Below are 24,530 nucleotides of genomic sequence, written 5' to 3' on the forward strand. Positions count from 1 at the left end.
TTTTAGTGAGGCCCGAGCCCGTGTTCACACGTCCGATTTCCTCGAAGCCCAGTCAGGACCTGCCGCAGCGCCTTGTCTTCTTCGTGCACACATCCATCATGTGGGACCACTACCTCTTGTGACCACAACACCCCCTCAGGCCCCCTTCCGAAGAAAAGGCCCACACACAGTCCTCGAGCCAATTGAGAACAGACCAAGAGTAACCCGAAGGCATCACCATCGCAGCCCTAAGATGTTGCCACTGTCCGCGAAACAGCCGTCAACGGCAAACTTGAAACTCGGGGACATCCTCCGGGACAGCTGCCACAGGATCAGACCAGCCCAGGCAGAGCGATATTCGCCGCTGTATCACTGGCACCACTGGAGGAATTTTATTAACCGATGAGGCTGTGTCTAACAGCCTCAGAGTAAAGAAAAAGGGCCTCCAAGCCAGAGGGACCCAGCGCCGGAGGAGAACCGAGAGCACCACCGAAAAGTCCGGTTCAAGGCCCACAGCACGCACGCCAAAGGAGCACCGGGGCGAGGAGAGAGCAGATATAGATCAGAGAAGGCGCCGTGGATATCAGCTCTAAGGAAGAGCGTCCTCCGTGTCGATGTGATGTTGAAGGATGGTTGGGCGCCCTCGGGCCGCCGTGAACATGTCAGCAAATGGTTCCAGCTCATAAACAAGCTACTTCCTCTCCTCAAGGAAGTCCAGGATTCGCTCAGGCAACACTGGTTATGTTGCGGCTGTGGCTGACCTTGGCACGGTACAGATCTGCGTTGACACCACAAAAGGTATCAATTCTGCGTCTTTGCCCAGTCTGTAACCACCACCCGCCAAGTCAAGCAGTAGATCCTTGCGAATAATGAAATCCCTGCCGAAAATCATGGTCACCGCCAAACCCGATCAGTACGTACACCCCTGCCGACACCTTCTGCTTGCGTAACAAATGCACAAGCGCACACCACCACGCGCTTGAACAGCACCATTAGGCACTTGCAAATGGGTGGTGCATTTGCGCAACTTGACACCACGTGCTCGGCAAAGTTGAAAGTCTGTATCGCAAATGAGCTACAAACGACCACCAGTGAAAATCAAGGCGTGAATGTCTGTTCCGGCCACGTAAATAGAATCATGCGGTGCTATGGGCTTTGCCGGCGCTTCAATACGACGGGCAGGAGGTAAAAAACGCAAGTTTTCCCCATTCGTCATATCCAGAGCCCTTATCAATGCTTTGGTGGCCATTTGCATCCCGGGCTGCACTCTTTTCCCTCATGCCTATTCATATTTTGGCGACTAGCTAGTACTTCAGGACACCCACGACAGAAGTTTCCATGAGGTCCACTTCGGTAACAGCCGCCAGCTTCATTTTCATTGGGCACGTAGCCCGGAGACCCTCCCGTCTCGATGACAGGACGAGAAGTAGCTCTGGAGTTTAGAGAATTTTTTGCCGACCCCAGAGGGAGAGACTCAGGTTTTGGAGTGGTGAGCCTGCCAGTAAGCAGGGCCTGTTTTCTGAACGCAGGATCCCTGGCTCTAACCGATGCGGGGAGTTCCCGCCGAGAGCTTCACCATCAAGTGGTCTTCCGCGCTCACACTGCCTGTCGCCAAGGTCATAAGGACCTCGTGCGCGGAAGGAATTCAAGGCCGCAGCTGCCGTACGCGGCTGTGAACTTCGCTCTGGCGACCTCACGGCGGGTGCTTAAGTCGTAGTCGGGCGGGAAGAACTCCTCGCTGTAGCGCGTCTCGAAGTTGGGCCAGGACCCGAACGGGTCCTGCAGACGGCACCAGCGACCGGCGGATCCCTCCAGAGCAACCGGGCAGAACGCGGACCAGGACAAACTTGTCCGAGGCACCCGACGCCACCGTGTATATGGTGAGGTCGCACAGGAAGTCCGCCACTGTCTGGCGGTATCGTACCCCGTGAACCGCGACACCGCAAGCCTAGGCGTGAAAAATGGCCCGTGCTCTGACCCGGCGCGTTCTAGCCTAACACCCGCCAGCCGGTCCGTCAGGTTATCACATAGGTCCATGATCAGGCTGAGCACGCCGAAGAGCCCAGTGGCGTGCGCATGCCCTGCGGGCTCACGCGGAACAACCAACAAACTCCGACTGGAAGCGGCTCCGCGGCCAGACATTACCCTGGGACGATATGCTCTCGCGCGCCGCGAACAGAGAAACGTAAAGAGCGATTACCGCAGCTGCGTTATCACAAAAAAATGCCGCTCTTTTCAAGAAAAGCGACACAGAAATCTCCGGAGAATTACCAGGAAATACCAGAAACATCGGCAACGCGAAACGACGCCTGCTCTAGAACAAAAAGGAAGAAAACCGCAATGTCTTATCCGAGAACCAATCGCCAGCCCCATGTTCAGGGCCCCAAATTTGATACCGGGGTCCTAGCGCCTGGCTGTGGCTCTCAAGATAAGCACCGAGTCCAAGAAAACCACACCTTTTGTCAGGACCGAAACCGTCTTCACACGTTCAATTTACTCGAAGCCCGGGCACACTGTGCCACAGCAACTTGTCTTCCTCTTCCTGCACATATCCATCCTGTGGGATTGACCACTGCCTCTTGTGAGTAACAAAATTGGTTTGGTTAAAAAATCACGTCCATTGGTGGAGAGCAATTGTAGGTTTGTGGTTCGTGTTGATAGTAAAAATCTATTTTTGATTTAGCGGTTATGTTATGGTGGAAGGCTCAGGAAAGACAAAAATACTATTCGTGAATGAACTCCGACGAGAATATTTTAAAACCCAGTGGTGGGCATTGTATTTCTTTGCTGCAGAAACACACTTGCCAGGAAAGATTGGTGCGTTTGAGGCGGAGACGCTATGGCGCTGCAAATCGGTGAACCGTTAATTGCAAGGGAGGCAGAAAAATACGGACTACTAAGGAGATTTTAACAAACACGAATATATCGACACGTAGCATTTTTTGTCTTTTGTCTCCATCATAAAGACGGCAGCGGGTGGCGCGTTCGAACATGCATACTTTCCAGCAGTTTCGGAACTCAACCACTCCTGCGGACAACACATGTAAGCAGTCACAATTTTGAGGCTTGCGCAATTTTTAAGCAAAATCAAGAAATGCATTAAGGAACCATGTGGAGGGTGTTGGCTTTCGCCAATTGGGCATACAGCCATACGGTCGCAACAAAAGAAGAAAAAAGAGGATCTTTCATATACCCTGCAGGACGCCTTATGTGCTTCTCTTCTTTTGCTCCGGCTTGGTCTCTGCTCGCGCGGCCAGCGGCAGCATACCTTGCAACATTGCACCCATACCTTTTCCCATGTTTCGAACACGTATACAGTGTTATCACTGCAGTGATTGCTCTTAAACGAAGTAGTGGGGGAGAGGTTTCTAAGTTGATCAAGCGCAACAGAAAACCCCGAATGAAAACGACAGCGCTTGATCAACAATAACTGGTTGAACTGTTCTTCCGTGTAATGGCACCGCTCATTATTTTTTGCCTCTCCGCAAAATTACCGAACCGGCTAAATTACCGTTTGCGTTCTAGTTTTAGGTTCGTTTCGCTTCCGGTTCGACGCCGCGGTGCAAACCACTTTTTCCAAGAATAAAGAACAATACATAAGTTGAAACAGTCACCCCAAAGGCGAAACCCTTGAATGTATGCTCTAAATTTGAAGAACATTTCTGCCAGTGTAACCTTGGACAGAGCCTTTTTTTGTTTTAGTAAAAAGTTGTGCGATAAGGTAAATGTTGTTTGTCCAATTTCTTTGCATATTCAAACTGTTATCTGACCGAACTAATTCGGTGTGCAGAGCACAACGTCAAAAGTTTTTCCTATTGTTAAAATAGTGAAATTGTAGAGGCCTTATGTTTACAAGGCGAGATCTACGTATTGGTCTCATAATGGAGCTCATGTTTCAGGGGTCCCAGATTGCGGACCAGCCGACAATTCACCCATCGAAGTGTACTGGTTGCCAGTAAAGGGCCTTGGGCTAACTAAGAATACCAGGAAAATGAACTCCTCTTCTCGATGTTGTTTTGCCCGATGGACGGGCGATGTTTCTGAGCTTTTCACAATCAGCCAAATGCTTCTGTGACTCCGGCTTTTATACTGTGTTGTTACAGTGCCATGTTCGTTCCATATACGACAAATCACAAGGTTATAGTGAGTTACATGTTTACCTTTTGAAATTGATACCATCAAAATAGGTTTACTCGAGAGTAGAGCGGGCTAACAGGTGTGGGTATATGCATACCAATTAAAAAATATAAAATAAAATTTCTTATGTTGCCCAAAAGAGAAAGAGGATGCAAGGCCAGAACATTTACTCAACAAAAAAAACTGTGCGTGGGCTCCTCAGTTCAAGACCATGCACGCAGCCGCTGCTGGTCGCACGCGCCCGCCGCCGCTGCAGCCGCCAGATCAGCAACAAGGTGTTAGCAACACGGAATGTCAGGGATAGGAGCTGGATGATTATAGTCTTAGCCATGCAGGCAAGAGCTTTATAAAAATGTGTGAACGCACGACCTCTTCCTTTATAATCCCAACTGTCGGGCACGCTCGAGAAAAGAAATAATGACTCCAGTCACGTAATTGCTCACCTATTTTGTAATTATACATAGCCTGACATTTTATAAAATCCTCCCATGTAACAGATATTGTTATCAAGTAACAAGATTTTGCGCTTCCCGCATGGTTTCTATAAACGAACGTCAGAAAGGCTAAACAAAATGTATTTTTTTGTTGTCCAACTTTGGAGTGCACTTACGCACAGGGTTAACTTTCCTATGTTACTTGAGCTAAAGTACTCGACCATCTGGGCTAAGGAGGAAATTACTTTTTTGCACATACTAGAGCTGAAAGTCTGTAAGTTCAATCGCTTTCGAGCCCAGTGAAAAGGTAGTTTTTTTCTCTTGTAAAGCCTACTACGCTACATTATAATCAGGAGACACATAGTGCAACAAGCTAGTCCAACAATCCGGCCATTCCCGCAGCCTTTAGGATAATCAGCGAGTGAGAATAGATACACCATCAGGATGTCTCCGCAGAACCGTAAAAAGGAATGCCTGTTGATATATTGACATGGACACTGATATATCAAGTAGCGATCCCACTTTCACAGTAAAACCACATTGACAAGAGAGGATGCTGGTGCTGTCGCTCAGCGACAGCACCAAAGTTGTCGGAAACCTAGGGAACTATTCATGTTCACGTGAAGTAGTATGAACGCATCAGATCCAGAACATGGTGCCTGATATGTCACTAGTGCAGCCCTCAGTAGGAACTTCTGTATGTGATTTATATGCTAATTTTGGTCATGGTAATTCCTTAGAACTACCCCGCGGGTACAGATTTATTTAAAAGGTCAAGGAGTGAAAAGAAATTTTTAAACTGCTTTATTTTTTACAGATATACCACTCCTGCGCTTTATCCCGATATTGTGACATTTTTGGCGCGTTTTACTGCAAACAGCTTTCGAAATTTTTCGTGATCGGGAAAAAACTTACCCGGGTTGTTTTTAGAATACAGGTGCCGAAAGATTTTCCAATTAGGACTTGTTCATATACCTAAGGCAGCCTCAAATGTGGTTTAGGTGACAGTAATTCTCGCAAGCAAAAAAGGCGCATTTATTTTAATCACTAAATTATAATTTATTGTATCGTGCGTGAAACAACATTTTTTTATACCTTGACATTATTTAGAGGAACTAGCTATATAAAGCGACGTAATTGAGCGGAAATGGTTGTCAATAAACTCACCTAAGCATGACTAGTTGATTTCTTTGCTATATGTTGCTGGGTGATTTCAATAGGTATTTCTCGCCCCCTTTTTTATTTCCTCACAGAGGAATATTAAGATCAGTATTTTAAGTTTTCATTCAAAGTTCCCAAAGTTGATAACAGACGAGAATTACTAGGCCTAACTGCTAAGTTAGCAGCTGCACAAGAGTGCTTTGCGTATGAGGTCAATCACCAACTTTACTTTCAAACTGCAAAAACATCAATTTGTTAAGACGGCGACCAGAAGAAGGTACGCAGATGCGCAAGATCAACAACGTGTTCTTGTGCTGGAGTACAGAAAAGGGCAATTCGTGCGTCAAACACCCCATGAGAGAAATTTGTTTTTGTCTTGACAGCGAAAGCTTAGTAGTTCTGGATAAACAAAATGCTTCAGCACTGTTGACGTAAAACATTGCCCGGTGACGGTTGGACAAGCTACTGCGGTACAAAAATAAATGCTTTTCGGCATAAAGATAACAAAAACCCACCGAAAATATCAGGAAGCTATGTAAATCGTTTCTGTCGCGAGAATATCTATACTTATGTCATATCACAGATTCAAAGCTTGTCTATAAATACATAACTAGTCAATCTAAAGAAAACTGTACTTAGAATACATAATAAATTTAAATTTTTGGAGAACGTTTTCTTCCAAGAAAAGAAACTCTTACTTTCGCACAATAAAACTGTTCGAAACATATTTTTTGCACATATAAACAGCATTCTTATGTTGCCAAGCGTGCGACAATAATACGCGCAGCTGATTTTGTCTTCATAGTGGTACAATAAAGACTGCCTTATTTCGGATCCAAGGTAAAGAGCCAAAACGGTTCTCGAACCAAAAAGAACCAAAGAACCAAAACGGTTTTACGTATTATTTGTACCATCCTAAATAAAATATAGAATTGGTCTGTAATCCAACTGGTAATGTCAACGCCAGCTCTGCCTACTACCAGTCTACGTGCGATTTTAGCCACCGGCCTCGCCCACCATTTTATTGTGCGACGAGGCTACCGCGGGCACCAGGGTAGTGATTTGGCAGGTAATACGCAGACTGGCTGACACTTCCTGATCATGCGGTAGCCGAAGGAAGTTTACAGATAAACTGTGCGCACCAATGTGAGGCCCGATCGTGCGCACCCATGTGAGATCCTCAATATAGTTTATATGTGTGCGAAGTAAAGATATTGCTGCAACGACAACACGAGCTAAAACACGACCGTCTGGTTTGTTTAGTAGTGCCATAAGACCACAAAGAGAGTTCACACAAGAAATCATAGGCATTCAGTAAAAATAAAGCTTTTCTCACTGCAATCTTATAGGTAATTGAGTTGAGTAATACCTTAGAAGCTTTAGAAAATCAAATCAAGCATCGCTACGTAAACAGACTAATATGGCTGGCTTCAGCGTTGTCGTGCAGGAATGCTTGGTTGGCCAATCATACGCTGCAGTATATGCTACTGTCGAAGTATGCACCACTTTTTTTCAACCACCGCAGAACTCTCGGGTATGTCTAAGTTTGTGGTCGACGGGTTCGAGGTCTACCTAATGATTGGGTTTGGTGTCTACGGCGTAAATCAGCTCACGCGGCTTTCCGCCCAGAGAGTACTTGTTCAAGTAGACAACAGTGCAGGGTGTTACACCTCAAAATATGTCGTTACGCCTAACGTGCTCAGGGTAAAAGTTTTAGGACTTGAAGAGCAACGTCATTTACATTGTTTGCCGTGCTGTGGGTAACGGCTTGCTACGTTCACATGAAAACGTTATGTGAGGGCTATATAGGTCGCACCGTCGCGGGCCTGCGACAACTCTATCCCCACTCCTCATGAACCTTTGCTGGACGGGGACTGGACCTAACCGAGCTATCGGCAAGCTTCGCAGGAAGCAGTTTATTCTTCTGCACTTTGCCTACGATCAATACTGTCAGAGAAAGTTGGCCTTTTTGCAGTGGGTTCCGCCTAGAAACATCATCCACGAGGGGCTAAAACCTCCGCTGTAAAGTAAAAAAACCACAACTGGTATGTTGTTGCACAATCCAGGAAAAAGAAAGTTTGGTTACGGCCTATGGTATGGGTGGTCTTCGAACGTCACGCATTGCTAGAAGCAACCGCCTACGACGACATTCAAGCACATTTTATAAATTTATACTGCGCCTTGGAGCAGGTGCAAAAACTTTATCCATCGTTTCCAAGAACAGACTCTAAGAGAGTTCTGTGGCGTTTAGCTCATTACGACCGCTTTTTTAAGAATTTTCTGGCTTGACTGTTGTATACAATGATAGGTTGATATGAGAAAATTGTACCGATGAAGCCTTTTGAGTGTACTTTTCGCATTGAAGAACATCACAGCAGAACATAAAATGTGGTACACGCGGCAGGCAAACTAAAAACCGGGCAGCTTAAGTTCAATATAGCTCAGGGTGACTAAAAACTTATGTAGGAAGCAAGCTCTTTCGTGAACATATCGAGAAATATAGGAGCTCTGGAAAAACATTTTCTTTCCACGATTCTGCTTCCTGAAACTTCAGTTCTTGGAGGCTTATAATCAAAACAAAAGGTATTACTGTTCGCAGTGTTGCAGCGTTCATCCGGTGGTGTTGCCTGCGTTGGGAAATTTCTCCGTATAAAATGTCTGCTGGTGCCACAGGTGCATATCCGCTTTTATGGCAGTGTACTCGGCCTATACATGGACGTTTTCTGGTGCAACTTATGAGAGAGCTCAAATTTTCTACCCCTACATTTCTTGCGGAGACGAGAAAATAATTTTAAGATCATCCACAAAACTTTAAATCAAATCTATGAGCGGTCATAAGCCCACACAAAGCGATGAGTTTAACCACTCCCTGACTTATATTTGCTGATCATTTGTACATACTGTATGCAGACGTTCTGGCTGGTTGAAAGAAAGAGGACCAGGGACCTGTTGCCGCTATGAAGGCGGGTGTAAAAAAAGAAGGTTGAAAGTAACATGAACCAGCTTTTTTTAACAAAACAAACCCCACAGCAATAAACAGCACGAAAAACCTAACGATAAATAACAAGAACTCATCCATCTGCAAAAAATGCAATATATTGTATTGATAAATTTATACAATGTAAATATTACGAGCATTAGTAACCACAGAGGTATTTATCAAGACACGATAACAAAACATTAATCTCGGAGCGGTCATAAGCCCAGTCAAATTGATCAGTTTAAACACTCCCTTAAATACATTAGCCTGCTATTCCTAAGCTAAAAAAATTGGGAAGAGAGAGAAGCAAGACTGAGATCGGTTTTTTGTTTCATCATCAAATATTTTCACCCAGGCGCAATCAATTTGTGTGTATCGATTAGGGTCGTTTCCAACATACAGATATTGCACCTTAATTGCTGCGTTTACTAAGTTTGAACAAAAACCAAAAGTAATTTCCCTACCCTAGTCAAATAAAACTGAAGGACATCGCTGTAAGTGAATATTTGTCTTCTACCACTTGTATTGCCCGAAGAAAACGAATGAAATTCAGTAAAGGTCAGTCTGAATCACCTTCTTTCCAACTAAGCAACAAAAAGAATATTTATAGACAAGAAATGTTATATCTAAACGCTAGCAGTGACACCATGCAGAAAGTTCAAACTGGCGTCCAAACAAAACTCTCAAACTCTAAATCATTTTGCTATTTGGAAGAGGGCGCGTAAGGAGAATGTCCAAAACAGAAACCAATAGTAGCCACTCTTGTGAGGCGGAACCTGCCGGCCGTGCGTCGCCACATCGGAGAGGACACGACGTCTGCGAACCACGTCCTTGTAGAATTATTCCCAGATAGAAAACACGGGGAAAGCAGCATTTTTGTACTACACATTTACAGCTCTCCCCGAAGCAACCGCAGATTCGCTAAGCTTTTTCGTAAAGTTTTATACTTAGCTCTTGGGAGCACGATAATTATAGTAGGAGATTTCAACGCCCACTACATGGAGTGGGGATACAAGCGGGCCACGACTAACCATGGGAACCTGTGGCTCGATGCGCAGCAGGATGGTTTTTCCCGGGTGACAGACTCGGCGCACCCCACACGATTTGTGAATTGTATTAGCGATGATACGACTCCGGGCCTTACATTCACCAAAATACACACGCAAAAAAGCCACATGGCTAAACACACACGAAAATTTCGGTAGTAAATTTCACAGTAGAGACTAGGATCGCCAAGCACAATGGGAAACAACTTAGGATTGTTGAGTGGGATACCTTTTGCAAGATCAGGGCCGCCGAGCGTGTCTCTGATATAAACGATGTGCCCCTTACAAGCGACATAGACGATATACAAGAATGGGCAGAACAACTGCACACGGATACTAAGCAAGCCACCAAGGATATTCAGGTAGAGATGGATCTTTACCAGGCTGATGCTAAAGTCCTACACATGTGGGAGGCTAAACAAGGCTAACAAAAGAGACTCCGAAAACAAAAATTATAACTGAGATTTAATTATGCTCCAACCAATACGTACACTTGAAGGTGAACATTTTTACAGGCTTCTGTCTGGTTGGGAAGTTACTGAACTGAACAAGACAGAAGTCAGTCAAAAAATTCAACTTCAACAAAAATTACATCGTAACTTGCGACGACGTCTTCCCGCCCTTAATACGGACATTGAAAACTACGCCAATCAACTGATGTGGCAAAACTGGTACGGTTCAGGCGATAGCATAGAATGCCAGATTGGTCTTCTAAAAACTTGGAATCTTTTCCGTTGCCTCATCGACCCGGAAAGGAGCAAGACAATGCAAAGGCACAACTTGAGTATTCTGCTTTACAGATTTGAAAGTTCCGACAAGGAGCTAATTCAAAACATTCGACAGAAGTGCATAGGTGACTGCTCCGCAGAAGTGCTCCCGCCATATTTAGGGACCTGTAACGAAACCATGCTACCCCTCCTCACGGTGCACGAAGTACGAGGTGTCATTCACAACCTGCGAACCCGCTCCGCCCCGGGTCCAGATGGCATTACAAATAAAATGCTACGGAATCTGGACAACAATTCTGTCGAGGACTTAACCCGGTACATGAAGGTGTGCTGGGAACGGGGTTATATCCAGGCGTGTGGGAAACCGCGAAGGTAGTCATGATTCCCAAATCAGGCAAAAAGCTCCAGATAGAAAACTTAAGACCTATATCTCTTACTTCATGTGACGGGAAACTTATGGAACACGTTATCCTCAACAGAATCAACAAATACGTAGAGGAAAACGGCCAATTTCTACACACAATGATCAGTTTTCGACCGAAACTCTCCACACAAGACGTGATGCTTCGACTTAAACATGACATCATAGACGGAGTGCACTGCTCACCACTAGACACCTGGGCTATGCTTGGGATTGATCTCACAAAAGCATTTGACTACGTAAGACACACGCCCATCCTCGAAAACCTAACCAAACTGGGTCTAGGCTGCAGGACGTACAATTACGTTAGCAACTTTCTTTCGGACCGCACGGCTACGCTCCGCGTAGGGGGTATTCAATCGGACACGCTGAACCTGGGGAGCAGGGAGTCTTTGTCCGCAAGTCTTTGTCCTCTCTCCGTTCCTGTTCAACGTAGCCATGATTGGCCTCCCCGAACTCCTAGATAACACTCACGGCTTGCAATACAGCATTTAGGCAGATGACATCAGGCTGTGGGTTGCGGGTGGCAGTGACGGACAGATACAAGACACACTACAAAGGGCAATAGAGGTAATAGAAACTTACGTGATCCCTTGTGGCCTGAACTGCTCTCTAGAGAAATCAGTGCTTCTACTCTATCGCCCGACTACCAGGGGACGCCGGACAGACTCAGTGTTTCCGGACATTCAGCTCTTTACATGCGAAGGTCAACGCATCCCGACAGTTTCAAGTATCCGATTCCTGAACCTCCGCAGCCAGGCCAACGGACCCAATTCAAAGACCATACTCACTCTCCAAAAGAGCGTACACCAAACAACTCGCCTGATCTCACGAATAGGTAATCGACACCACGGGATGAAAGTACACAACCTCTTTAGATTGGTACAAGCCTTCGTCATTAGTAAAGTAACAGAAGTCGCCCCATTCCTGCATCTGAAACGCGATGAAGAAGCCAAGCTAAATGACATGATAAGGCGGGCTTATAAACAGGCCATAGTGATCCCGTTAACCGCTCCAACCGGAAGGTTCGAGGCACTCGGGCTTCACAGTACCCTCAGCGAGATTATCGAAGCTCAAAGGCTGTCACAGCGGGAGCGACTTATCCACAGTCTAAAAGGCAGACAGATCCTCAAATCGCTTGGCATTTTTCCCACAGGGATACCCCGAGCCAAAATAGACCTACCAGCGGAAATAGGGGATCGCTTGTACATACCACCGCTACCGAGAAACATGCACCCGGTACATAGCCCAGAGCGGGGAAAGGCCAGGGCCAAAGTCCTACGCAAAATATAAGAAAATTCTGAGGACGTGGTACACGTAGACACCGCTGATTACATTGCTCGCGACGCAATGGCCCTCGGAGTGGTCAATTTCCGTGGGGATTCTAATGCCTCATGGTCCGTCCGCACAATGGGCACACAGGTGGGCGAAGAGGCGGCCATTGCCCTGGCGATGAGAGCTTCTCCAAAAATAAATTCATTATGAGCGACTCTAAGTCGGCTATTTTAAATAATTCTAGAGGGCGAATTTCACCCAACATGTCCCAAATCATAACATCTCGATCCCATGACGAGCGGAACGGGAAGATATACTTGATATGGGCACCGGCCCACTCGGTCCTGGCCGGAAACGAGTGTGCGCATGACGCGGCTCTAGGCTTTACAGACCGAGCTGGCGTCGACACTTCTGACCCAGACGCTCACTCACTTGTTTGGACGGGCAGCGACAGGCTTCTGTCTTACAGGGAGCTGGCTACTCATTACCGGCTTAACGAGCCCGTTACGCCGCCGCCCCCCCTCATCCAATCCTAAGTAAAAGGCAATCTATGGTTTGGCGGCTTCTTCAGATGAACTCGTACCCGAACCCCGTCGCATATAGTCATTGTTATCCTGGACAGTTTCCAGATAAACGTCAGAGATGCAAGGAACGGGCCGATCTTGCACATATATTATGGGCATGTCTTCAGGCGACTCATCAGAGCCGCAAAATTAGCAGTAATGAGCAGTGGGAGACCGTACTGCTCAGCTCAGATCCGGCGGATCAAGTCTGGGCCATCCAGTTAACTGAAGACGCTGCAAGGACCCAAGGGCTCCTGGCCGACGCCTAGGGTGGAGGTCCAGCTCTCCTCCACAAACGGGACAAATAAAAGTAATTATCTCTTTCTCTCGAGACTACCAACTACCCGTCCTACCAATGCCACGTGACCAGCCTTATTGTAGGAAAACTAGGTGAGCGGTAATATTTGTTCATTATTTTTTTTCACCTAAAAGTTCCGTTCGTTCTTTTAATGCAAGAAGTGTGCTTAAAAAACATTGGTCTTTGTCATCGGCGATTGATATACGTTACGCCACATTCTTGCATATAGAAATTTGCCTTCCACGAATGGGCTTTATACAGAAAATTTATGTAATGCCTCTCTCTTTTATATGTATTATTGCAACCGCGCTGCACGTCGAGGCGGAGGCGTTCTTTTAGCAATATCGAAAGATAATCCATCCTGAGCCGTACACATTACAGTGACGTAGAAATATTTTGGACCTCTATGATGCTTCACCATAAAAATATAGTGTTTGTTGATTGCTATTGATCTTCTTCGTCCACAATTACGTTTATTATTAGGCTGATAAGGCAATAAACATAATTTTTACACGTTTTCCTTGCCATGCCTTTTTTTTTGGGGGGGGGAACTTTCCCTTTCGTAATATTTGTTGCAATACGAAACCACCTTATTCCCATTTTAGATGCGACGCTGAGACGAGCATCTCTTGCTGGCGGCCCTGTCCTGTGTCCGTCGTCGTCGGCGTCCGCGTGCGCGTGCGCGTCCGCACAGCTGCGTCTCTCCTCCGCTCTTCCTCCTCTGCTCCCGCCATGATAGCGCGCCCTCTCCCCCAACATCTGTGGCGCGCGCAGTGCGTCGCGCTCTCACTCCGCCGGAGGTCGGCGCTGCGCGCGGCGCAAGCGCGCTATGCGCATGTGCAGCGCCCTCTCTCTCCGCGGTCTCCTCTCCTTCGGCCGCGCGGCGCATTAACGGAGTGCCTCGCGCCGGCCGGTCTCTCAGTCGACGGTCATCCGCGCTACGAATGCTCTCGCTCTTTCTCTCTCGCTCTCGCATTACCCGACGATTGCTCACGCAATTCGAGTAATCGACCCAACGGAAACGCACAATCGAACACCCTTCAGCGTGGCATCACACCATGGTTCCCGCGCGGGGAGGTGGGCGTAATTTTTTTGTCTGAAGCGATAAATTTTGTATACTCATGCTCTGTATATTTTTAGGCCAATTGGTAACACAATTGACTTCAACAATAAATAACACAGGAAGTACTCTAAACCTTATGTAACGAAGGAACCTGGTATTGCTTTATTTGTCGCCTATTACCCTGGACTGCGGGATCATTTGTTGTTGATGTTTCACATTAACGCCAAACCTTCGTAAACAGCAAAAAAAAATATTTATATATGACAACAAAAACGCTTATTTCGGTTCGTTTGCAAATAACTGTCAGCCTTTACCGACACATTCTTGCAGCGCTTTGGTAACCAATCTCATCAGTGTAATTGGGACACTATCGTGATTGAAATTCGCCATCTAATGAATAAATACATTCTAAATTGTGTAGTTACAACCTATCCCCATGCACCATTGTAGAATTCGTATATCAAGCGCCCACCTAACCGCGGAGGGAACGCGCCGTACAGTAGCATCGGCGACGATCCTGTGACTTCAGCGGTGGGAGAGAAACCACCCGCTTTTTCGAAAGAAGAACCCCGAATCGATGCCTCGGATCGAGGCGAAGCCGTGCTCGTGAGTAACGCGAGCACCGGGAAACGCGAAGCCAACACGGTTCCGGCTCTCAAAATCTGCAGCCCTTGTGACGGTGCCGCTTAGAAGAGAAAGGAGTGCCAAAGGGCCTGTAAAAAGCAAGTCAATGAAAACCGGCCTCCCAAAACTCAGCAAGCAGCTGAGCTGCCGAAACAAAGAATGCAGGTTCGGGCGCAAGCTTAGGAGCAAACGTGTGCGTCGGTATTGCATACAGCGGACAGGTGTAAAGAAGCACCGGTAAGTTACTACAGGAGGAAAGGCGAGGGAAAACCAAGTCGCTAGACGCTCCGATGTTCGCCAGAGGAAGGCCCAAACACGGAAGCATTTTCGCAGGCTCGGTATCAGGGCGGACACGAAAGGGTTTGTCGTGAATTCGGGCGACATTTGGAAAGGATCTTCTCCGAATAGAAGAATTCCGCAGGCGCAGTTGCGCAAGCGCCCAATAGACACGGGCTAAGCATGAAGAATGCAAATTTAGGTATACGCGTGGGATATGAGTGGAATTGTGTAAGACAGAGTTGTATTTTCACGTCGAGTACTGTATACTTGAACGTTGTATTCATTGTTTCTCTGTAGTACTGTACGCGAAGCTTGTACTTATTTTGTCACTCAGGCTGTACAGTGTAGATTCACGTACTAGTTGCGTTGTGCGTAAATTTTACTTTCACTGCTCTACAGTACACATTCCGTGTATTGTTGGCGTTATTAGTGGTGACATTTGTGAACTTTGCGGTTGCATGTTATTATTTGTGAACAGCATATTAGTTATGGTTCTTATAAGTTTCATTGTACCAGTACATTGTATGTATTTCTGAGCACGGACGTATACTCATTGTATTCGAGCCTACAAGACCTTCGCAATGGAGCGCACGCTGTATTTTCATGAGTTTCGCACTTGTAATGACTACTGGCCAGACATTTATTATGGGCACTGGCTAATTCGAATGCTAGAACTTTATTGTTCTTAAACCTATGAGTTGTGCCTAGGATGTGTATTTGTTGAGAAATCAGCGCCAAACCGCTTTTCTCTACGCGAATTCTGTACCTGTCATTACTCTTATGAAGAACATTGGGCCGTGCACGATTTTGTGAACGTAGGCACAGCCTCTTTTTGGTTCACTAAGTGTGAACGACGCGTACGCACGACTTTGTGAGTTTTGGGAATATTATTGCATAATATTCTGAAACTGGGGGGCTGTGTCACAAACTCGAGCGTACGACGTCTAAAAGTACCGTATAATTTTTTCATTTTATTGTACAGCGCCTAATTCTTCTTACACTCGGTTCTATTCGCCGCGAGACAAGGCTGGAACTTTCGCGAACGAAGAGGCAGTAACGCAATCGCCCGCCCGCTCGCCGGCAAGAAAACAACAAAAATAAAACCTCCGCCGCTCCGGTTTCGTCGAAGCTTCCAGTACTTTCGAGGAGGTGCGCGTGGCCTTGCCAGTGCTTAAGAGCGTCGATGATTCTAGAAGGGAGAAGAGGGAAGTTATTCACTGACGGCGGCGGGCGAATTGTGTTTTGTGCTCTCCCTCTCCCCGCCGGCGCGCCTATAAAAAGAGAAGCCGCGCCTAAACAAACCAGCTACGTTTGGACGTCGTGATTGACAACTGCACCTGCCAGTTTGTACATCACACCATCGGCGACCCGCGGCCTGGAGGACTCCAACGTGCTCCCGGGCCTCGAATGACCGTGATCGTCTCGGACGGCCTGGCCTACAGCGAAGCCACGCTTCCCAGGTAGCCGACTCGCCTCCGACAGCGGTGCATCGTCCGGCCCGGTCGGTGAATATGCTGGGACTCTGTCTCTCATAAGCATCGAACTGTTCGTTTCTTTTTTTTTTTTTGTTGACTGCCCCGATTCGTAATATTCATTTGTTAACGCTCCTAATTGGATCCTTTTGTCTAATTTTGGATTGTTTCTTGTATTTGAATTCCATCTAAGTTGCCTGTAATTATCGATCCGTTACATCGTGCTTGTATTTGTGACTTGCCTGTCTAAATATAAGTCTTTGTGTGTTTTTCGTTCAAGGCTCTTGCTCATTCTTGCCGCTCTAGTCGGCGAAAGCCGCACATCAGACGGCCACCCCCTTTGTCACCTGTGCCCTGTAGATTCGGTGGGGTTTGTTTGCTCTCCTGAGTCGACTCCCCATATCTTCTGACAGTGCACCCTAATTTAAAGAAACGGGTGACAAACAGACACCTTGGATTTTAACAACCCTGTAGAGAACACAATCATCAGCGAAGAGTCTCATAGGCGAAGTAATGCCGGTATTCACATCATTCATATACATCAGAAAAAGCCACGGTCCGAGAAGGGAGCCCTGCGGCACCCCTGAAGTAACATCAATATCCTGGGATTTTTCGCCATCCCGGACAACTCTTTGTTTTCTGTTCGACAGATACTCCTTAATCCAATCAATTACAGTGCCTTTAGTATTATACCAGGAAAGCATTACAATTAACAAAGAATGAGGAACAACATCAAAGGCTTTTTTTAAATCAAGGAACAAACAATCAACAGAAAAACCTTTGTCCAGCGCGTTAGCGAAGTCAAGTACCAATTCAGTAAGCTTAGTTATACACGAGAACCACCCGCCACGGTGGCTCAGTGGCTAAGGCGTTGCGCTGCTTAGCATGAGGTCGCGGGTTCGATTCCTAGCCGCAGTGGCCGCTTTTCTGATGGAGGGGAAAAGCAAAAACGCCCCTGTGTACCAGATTTCGGCGCACGTAAAGATCCCCAGGTGGTCAAAATTAATCCGGAGCCCTCCACTACGGCGCGCCTCATCGCCTGTGTTGCGTCGGCGCGTTAAACCCCTACAATCAATCAATATACACGAGCACCCGCGGCGAAAGTCATGCTGCACCGGAGTTAACAAAGAAAAAGCATTCAAATGATTGATAATAGCAGAGAAAAGAACATGCTGAAAAATTTTTCAAACTACGCTTGTTAGCGACACCGGCCGATAATATGATGGAAGCGATCTAGGGCCAGTCTTGTGAACAGGCGCTACATTTGCCATCTTCCAATCGCGTGGCAACGCCCTTCTTCGAGTGATTTTGTAAACATAATGCGCAGATATTTTGATACTGATGGTGCGCAAATGGAAACTAAACAGTTGGAAGCTTATCGTGCCCTGGGGCACTATTCACAGTTAAGCCCTCGAGCAGAAGTTGAATACCACGCTGGTCAAAGACAACGTCATTCATAAGGCCTGCAGCATAAGTAACTGGACAAACCGCAGGATTACAGTAATTGCAGTTCGAAAACACCGAGTAAAAGTAGAGGTTAAAACGTTGGGCTTTTGAAACAGGGTCCCCAACAATTATTCCGTCAACTTCAAGGGGCGCAAAAAATACATGGTCGTTTCTGCTTTGTTTTATGAATTTCCACAACTCTTTTGGTCGGTCCTTGAAACGCAAGGGGAAAGAATCGAAATATAAAGTCCTTGCCTGCTTAACAACTGCTTTTATTGCAATAGCTGTGCGACGTAAGCGTTCAGATGCTGCAGGGGATGGTTTTTTTGTGAAGACTGCGTAAGCCCGACGCCTTTTATCTGCGGCTATCCGCACTGCCTTTAGGATCCATGCCTTACTTTTGCTTTTTAGTGCAGTTGTTGCCAATGAAGGTACATGCAGATCACGCACGCAAAATAACGTATTTTTAAATACATCCCACACTTCCTGGAGACTGAGCGATTCGGATAATGTTTCGAATATATCGTAGTATGCTTGTAGGGATTCCGATATTGCTGTTACACGCGCTTTTTTATAGCTCTTTATGCGTCTAGGAGGGGTAACAGCTATGCTAGCAAAATCTAGACTCATTGTACACAAAACTGCGTCATTATCACTAATGCCTGGTAGCACAACCGGGGAACTCGTTGCCTCAGGCATATTGGTGAAAAAAAGATGTAGAACATTGTTCCCTCGTGTACTTTCCCGCACTAACTTGGATAGTGTAAACAAACCAGATATATTTATGATTCACTTACTAGACCCGCAGTAGCCTGCTTGAGTGGCTCGGGTTGTTCCCAACTAATAGTAGGTAGGTTAAAATCTCCACCTAGAACTAGATTATCCGCAATAATTGCTATTATTTGCTCACAAAGTTCAGACAGGACTTTAACCTTACTCCCTGGTGGCCTGTAAAAGGAACACACCGCTAAAACGTTCCCGTTTTTCAATCTCAGCTGGGACCATATAGCTTCGCAAGTTCCTGTCTCCATGCCAATTAAACGAGAGCTAACCTTATGATGAACTAGCACAAATACGCCGCCGCCAGGTCCATCTCTGTATTCACGGTAACACACATATTCCGCCGGAAAAACTTCGGAATTACTTATGCTGTCGTCCAACAAAGATTCAGATCCAAGAACCGCAGACGGCTTTGTCATGTCAAGTAGGGAACAAAAATCATCCTTTTTTTTAATAATACTGCGGCAGTTAACTATCAAAAATGACAGAGTAGGGCGTTCGGATCGTATCCGTCAATCCACCCGGACAACCTCACCGCAAGTTTCATCATATATATACTTTACTTTGTTTAAATACAATGTATCCTTAATTAAGCAGCCCTTATCCGTTCCGTTGCTGTGGGCTTTGGCGTACTTTCACAGCAGTTTACGTTTCCTTCTGAGTGCGTGAGAAAAATCTTCAGATATGCTGATTGGGGATCCTTTCAGATTCTTTGCCGACAATAGCACACTCTGCCTATCTTTGTGAGTTGCAAAATTAGCAATGATAGGCAGGGGTTTCTCACAGTCAAATTTTCCGACTCGGTGAGCCCTTTCCACAGCCGCTTGGCCAACCCCGAGAACGGAGGTAGAGAGGTGAAGCACTAACTTTTCACTTGCGAGGTTATTTTCCCGATCGTCAGTATCTTCAATACCATAGAAAACCAAATTACACCTCCGCAAGCGATTCTCAAGGTCCTCTACCTTCGAAATCAACGACTTTACTGTCTCGTCCAGATATTGACATTTTTTCTTAGTTTCATGAATGATACCCGCTAGCTCTTCAAGCTTCGAGATTCTACTTTCTATTTGAGTCATTTGATTCTTCAACTCAGACAATGCCGCTTTGTTTTCTGTCTGGCATTCCTCGATAGCTAAAAGTGACCTCTTCATTTCTTTTTGTCAGTTCAGGAGTTCCGTAAGCAATGCTTCAGTAGGGCCGGGATTTAATTTAACGCCGCCGCATAACATCAACAACAGTAAATAAAATGCTGCACGGCGCAATAAAAAAACGACAACACCTATGTTACGTGGGGACCCAGCACTTTGAATGAGAACAAACACTCATAAAAAAATTACCCCATCTTCCCGAGGGGAACCCTGAGTAGGATGCTGAGCATTGGGGGATTCCGTTGCGTTCCGTTGTGTTAGTAGTTGGGTTTGGGGGAAATTGTCGAAGTCCGGTACCGCCGCTCGTCGTTCTCGAACCGACGCTGCTTGACGTTGCCGAAGCTGAGGATCCGCTGCTCGACGTGGACGCTTCGAAGCTGCTTCGCGCTGACGAAGTTCAAGGTCCGCCGCTCGCTTCAAGCATTTGCGTTCTGCTTCACGTGCCCTTCGCTCGCAGCTTTGTCTTGAGTGGACGTAACGTTGCTATTAGTGTTTATGCTGATGCTGACGCGTGGTTGCCTCAACCCACTCACTGACGGGACTGTTGCTTCCATCACACTTCATCGGAAGCATCAACGGAGTGAACCAAAGGAAGCGCTGCACTGAACGCGCGCAGCGCTGTACCCGCTTTATATTCACACCTGAAGGAGAGGAGACTAGATGAGGAGAGTAGCGCATGCGCCGCGAGAGCAGAAGCGAGAATGCAAGAGAAGCGCAAGCAGGTGCTTGGAGAGAAGTAGAGAGAGTAACGTGCAGCGGTTGGAGAGCGGGAAGAAGGAGAGTTGCGCATGCGTAATGTGAGTGCGGAAGCCGACGCCGCGGGACATACCCCCCGCAAGAGACGCTCCCCATCTAAAAAGAGTTGGGGGTGGAACCGGCAAAGTAAAAACTATCGAAATGTTCTGAAATCTGCGGAACTAACCTGCGTAAAGAACAGCAATTTCGTGAGCGGCAGCACCATGGTAGCGCTGGCTCCACTCCCCAGACATTGACTGCAGAAGAGCTGCTTTTGTAGCCCAATGTGGTGGCCACTATCGCTCCCTGGCATGCCTTCTGGTATTGGGCATCGCCCAAAATCAGCGGCACTGCACATTTCAGCGGTCGAAGCGAAAACAGGGGACGCCGGCGCAGATCAGCCACGGGATCCATCGACGAAAGACGAGCGTACTAAAACGCTATCAATTTCTTCGCCCCTCGGGCAAGAGCACACTAAGCAGCCGAGAACCTGCGTCAAGAACAGCAATTTCGTGAGCGGCAGCACCATGGTAGCGCCGCTGAGAATGCCACAATCTGTGACTAGTAGAAATTACTAAAAATATCTTTCCACTACCTCACACGTATACGCTTTTCGGGAATGTTTCTACGATCCCAGATCATAATTTTTAATACATATGGGCGAAAATTTGAGGCTGAAGTATTAGATTGGCCGTTAAACATCTTTGGGAGCACTTGCGACAGCAAATACGACGTTTAAAGCAATTATTCAGAATTAACCGTTTGAAAAATATACGCACCAGACAAAAACCGTGTAGCAATTGACAATTCTCCCGCCTTACTCCTGAAATATTTCATAGAGACTGTGCCAAAATTGGTCGTACGTATTGTAACAATAAGCAGGCATTCCAATTTATAATTGTTTTGTTTTACTTTTTGGTGTCAAATAATGACGCTCACTGTAAGCGTTTGGGTTTGCTTTCGATCAGTGACGTTTTGCCATAGGGTGGTTTACTTAAGCGCGACATTTTTCCCGGATGGGTACCAGAAGGTCTAATATTCAATGGCGGGATTGTGAGGGCACTGCATTCCATCTATCGTTCTATATGGCACCATCTGAGATATACTGGAAAAAAAAGCCTGAAATCATTAACCGAAACACCATAAATGCTTGATAAAACGGTTTTTGCAATTTTTAAACCTCATTTCTATGTGTAGAGCAGTAAATGTTGTTATTAGTCCAGATATGTTTAAATTTATTAAAACCATCATTCGAATTATCGACAACACTTACCTGTGCAGTATTACCCGCGTGAAGACAGTAGGTTTCGAGCCATTTCTCCAAAAGGTATAACTGTTAAAAATTCACAGAATTTACTAGTAGGAAAGGCATGTTCACCACCTAAATCCATTGCAACAGCTGGTAGGATGAACGTAGATGGCACTTCTAATGCAAAACGAATTCCCAATTGAAGAAATGAGTAGTAACTTAGTCGTATTTGCAGATACATATATATTTATTTAAATCTTCTTTCTGAAGTTTTTTTTGGTGTAGACCAAGCCATGACAATATTGAGACACGCGAGTGTGCAACAACCAGTGGACACCGTATGTTGCGCATATACAAAACATACAGACATTATATCATATTACACATCTACGCCACTTCTAAAGCAGAGTGCCTTAGGTATGGGTTATTATTCATGTTAGGTAGTCGTGCTTCTCATCTTACTGCTTCTTCACATGTAAAGTTCACTACTGATACCTTTGTTTCCAGTACACGTAAAATAAAAAAGAAATGTGCTTTCAAGCTGATAAATAACATAAAAGCGAAAACCTCCGAGAATGCAAACCCAATGCACAGCCAGACAAGAATGCACAGCCGAGGCAAAAAGGAAGTGTACTTTTTCTTGTCTGGGTGTCAAAAAAGGTGGCTGTGGTATGCATAACGCATGACACTAATGACGTTTATATTGTTGATGAAGTTGGCAGTGAATTTTACCAAGCCTGTACTGCAGCACTTGAGCCTGCGCTAAGCAAATACATTCACTGGCGTCAATTCAAATGTAATGGCTTAAAGTTCCTCTATTGTGGCTATCTTTGCTTGTATAAAAAATTTATGTGTAGAAAAATTAGTCTTATTTTTGTAGTACTAGATTGCGCGATTACAGAGAGGTGCGATAAAAAATCAGTGATCAAATAAAAAAAGCTTTTGAATGTGGAAATAGATTGCAAAGTACCTATAAAGAACAAACGCTTCACGAGTAATCTGAAAGGACAAAAATAGCATAGAACGACAAAGATAGTAAAGGCATAGATAGAAGGATAAATATAGTAAAAGGCAAAAAAAAAACACGCCTAATATACCATAAATTTTAAATGTTGATTTCCTCTTTAAAAACACACCAGTACAAAATTTTGGCGCCCAACATTATGCAAAAAAATTATCTGCTCTTTAAAACCGTACACGAAAAGGTGCATTCTTAATGGGCTTTGTTTTGGATTAAAAATCTCCTAATGGTTTCTAATCTGGCGTGAGTGCGGTAGTGTGGTTGTAATATTGAATCCAGGGAAGTACTAAGTACTGGTTCAGGCTAGCTCATGACAGTGAGATATCACTATGGTGAAGGGGTTTGGACGTCGACAATTCGCATTGGTGGGTAGGTACGATTACGCATAGTTGTGAGAATTTTCACGAGGTAGTTTATTTCTTCGACGCCAGCACCTATATATTTTTGTAGGCAAGCAATATAGAAGTCTTCAATCAAGTAAATGAGGGCAAGGAACGTTAGGCCAAACACAGAAGCCGCAACTCATAAAAAGGGCTCTTAGAAAATTGAGGCCGGAGAATACCTCATCTGCATGCAGTGTTAGTACTTGGTTATAAGCAAATGGTATAATAATTAGATATGCCTGCCAATACCTCACAAAGCAGGTCAAATGAAAGAAAATTAAGATGGATCCCACTTGTGGCCCTACCTAAACACCATCGATAGCGGGTAACGCTCACACCAGCATGTTTCCTGCACGTTCCTAAAAATGGTTACCCGACGTTCGGGGCTCTTCCCGCAACGAACGACACACTACAGTTACAGCAATGGTCATCCCATGTGTATATTCTCCCACGCAATTCCCCCACAGTACTATTTTTTTTTCTACCTACTCTTTGTTATCAGGGCCACACCTATAGCATGCTACCCACACTTCAATGACATATATTGTTGCTGACGGTAAGGAAGGTGGCCATTTGGCTGTACCATTACTGAGTTGCGTCTTCGACTTCATCGGTCACTCAAAGGATATGACAACACTGACAACACCTGACAACACCGCCACTGCATATGACTACTCGTAGCCCTAACACAGTGGTCGTTTCCTCTTCACTAGTTTTATGGGCAGCAGTTTCTTCTTTGCAGAGACTGCGGCCAATATATTAACAAACTGGGTATAGAAACACTGCCACCTCAATGCGAGTCTTCTTTTGGACGAATATTTGGGAACGCACCATCGGTTCTAAAGAATGAACCTTTGTATTCTTGCTAAAGTCACAGCAAAGCACCAATATGACTCTTTACAAAAATGCTTTCCGCGAAACTGTGGCTCTTCCAAATCAGCCGCTCACCAACCAGAAGGGATCCGAACTTACAGACGCTACTCGAGTGAAGATTTATTTCCCATTATTGGATGCGTGAAAGCTCTCATTGCTTGAGTGAGGCATATGCCGGAAAATATAAAACCTGCAATTTATTGATTGCCGCTTTTAGCTGTTGCTTCAGTACTTGGCACCACGGCTCCCTCACTAGGCAACAAAACCCGCACGAAGAGCATGAACAATTTGCACCTAACATCGCAATCAAACTTTCCGGGCCTGGGATTGCAGATAAGTATGGACTTGAATGAACGTTCGATGTAGGACAGCACGAATGTTTTTCTTCTTGATCCAGCCTCAAATCTAAAAACTGGAGCTGGTTTCTCATTGGGA

This window comes from Haemaphysalis longicornis, unplaced genomic scaffold (genome assembly GCF_048455015.1).
Source record: "Haemaphysalis longicornis isolate Haplotype H1 unplaced genomic scaffold, Haemaphysalis longicornis Haplotype H1 scaffold_6, whole genome shotgun sequence".
NCBI lineage: Eukaryota > Metazoa > Arthropoda > Arachnida > Ixodida > Ixodidae > Haemaphysalis > Haemaphysalis longicornis.